The following is a 2,357-nucleotide window of genomic DNA, read 5'->3' on the forward strand; positions in this document are numbered from 1 at the left end:
GGGGGAGAAAATCAATGACCTCTTCAGTGCCAGAGGTTTGGCGTGAACCGTACAATCATTCAGATACCTACTACGTCAGTAACGTGCAATCAGAAGTGAGGCGTGCTGACAAAATGAGTTACTTCTCGCAGTCCACAAATGGAGATATAGGCCCGAAATTGACACTAGGGTCAAATTGGTAGATTTTCTACTGACGCCATATTCTTTAAGTATAACATACCTTTTATTTCATACTTATGTATTGTAAAAACTTCAGCTATAAGTGTGATGTATCTATTTCCTTAAGGCCTGAATCCGAAAAGTAACTCATTTTGTCAGCACGCTTCACAATAGACGAAACGGTAATCGGGAGAGTGAACTTGATTACCATGATAGCAAAGAGTCTACAGAACAAGAGGGGCCACTTCTCTCTTTGAGCAAATTAAAAAAAGTGTCCTCAAAATTCGGTGGCGCCCTCTTCGCAAATGCGCACCCTTTGCGAACAGAGTTACCCTACTTGAGTTTAAAAAATCAAAGTGAAACTAGCAAGTTTTCGAATAAATTTTGGAAGAACGCTTTTTTAAAATGGTTACGCTGACAAAAAACCTCTTCCGGAGGAAAGGGTGATTGTTTTCTTCGTTTAATTTGACTTTAGAATGAACTGCGAGAGGTCATTAAAATAAAAAAGCCTAAAACTCAACACTGAACGAACCCGAACTGCCGATGAACAGCAGTCGATCTGTGCACGCAAGGAGGTGCTATTCCTATTCTTCTTCTGGAAAAGCGAAAGAGAGCTTCAAAACAGACTGCAGCGCCATCTGAAGCAAAGAGCGAACTTCCGGCGGACACTTTTTTGGCTGAGTGGCCCATCTTGTTATGTACTATCTTTGGTGATAGTCCATCTGCCCTAAGCCGAGTACCACACAGCGAACATTTGGGTCAAGGAACGCTGGAATCAGGCGCTCGTCAAAATGATCAAATTGAAGAAACTTGCATTTTTCCGCTGGTTTGTGAATTTTAATAATTTTTCTAAAAAACTCAACACTTTTCATGCCCATTAAAGAACTCTTTTCTGAGTGGAGTATTCTGAAAAACGTTGATTAAAGGCACAAAAAATGTAAAATTTCAGTTACCACGGACTCTTAAGATAAAGAAATAACTAATCTTTGGTGGCCACTTTCTCACTAATTTTACCTCTGAAAACAGGTGACCCCCACCTCCTTTATTTGCAAATATCTCGACTTGTACACAAGATAAATGGATATTTTTTCATCCAAAGAAAGGCAAGTGAACAAACTTTAAGATGATATCAATAACTCTACATGCCTCAAAATTGCCGAGAGCCTGATTCCACCACGCTGCCTCAAAGGCGAGTTGGAATCAGGTGCTCGGCAATTTAGGGGCTTGTGGGGTTATTTAATATTGGTGTCATCTTAAAGCCTGTCCATTTGTCTTGCCTTTGATGAAAAAAAGCCCATTTATCTTGAATAGAAGTCGAGATATCCGCAATAGAAAGAGGCTGAGGTGGCTTTGCTTCAGAGGTTGAATTGGCGAGAAAATGGCCACCAAAGTTTTGGTTTTTTTCATAGCTTGAGAGCTCGTGGTAACTGAAATCTTACATTTTTGTGCCTTTAATCAACGGTTGTCAGTAAAAACCACGCAGAAATGTGTTCTTGAAAGGACATAAAAGATGTTGGAGAAAAAAAAAGAAAAAAGGTCGATAAAAATAGTCAAACTGGAGGGAAAATGCCAGTTTCTTCAATTTTAATTTGACGAGCGCCTGATTTCTCCACAATGCCTCACATTTACCAATTCCTGTCGAGCCAGATACAAGATTATTACGTATCTGAAAGACGTGGGAGAAGATACCCCTGAAGAATAGACTGAAGCTTCAACATCAAATGAGCCTGATTTTTCATCGCCATTTTCAAGCAAGAATACACCATGCTGTATTATGATCACACAGAATGGACTAAGTGACCTTCTCAATGACTTACAGTCTGCCATTATCTGAAGAAACGCATTTTTTTTATCTGCGTATCGACCATCCGTATTCAACTGTGATCTGGTGAAACGCTTTTTTTGTCAATCCCGGGAAGAAAAATGTATTTTTTTGAGTACCAGGGGGATTGAACCCCCCCCCCCCCCCCCCCCCCCCAAACGTAGGGCTCCAGGAATGGCGTTAACATTTGCTTGCTGACGGTCTGAAAGTGAGCACAATCAGAAATCGTGATAATGGTTTTCGTACATTTTCAACAATGAAGGGCAACCTAATCGTATGTAAAGATGAGGACGATCTTATCTGTCCCCGTTGTTTTATGCAAACTGAGCCCAAAAATGTGAAATTATGCGATTCTGTTTTAATTTTCACAAAGAAT

Source organism: Aplysia californica, unplaced genomic scaffold (assembly GCF_000002075.1).
Source record: "Aplysia californica isolate F4 #8 unplaced genomic scaffold, AplCal3.0 scaffold00193, whole genome shotgun sequence".
NCBI lineage: Eukaryota > Metazoa > Mollusca > Gastropoda > Aplysiida > Aplysiidae > Aplysia > Aplysia californica.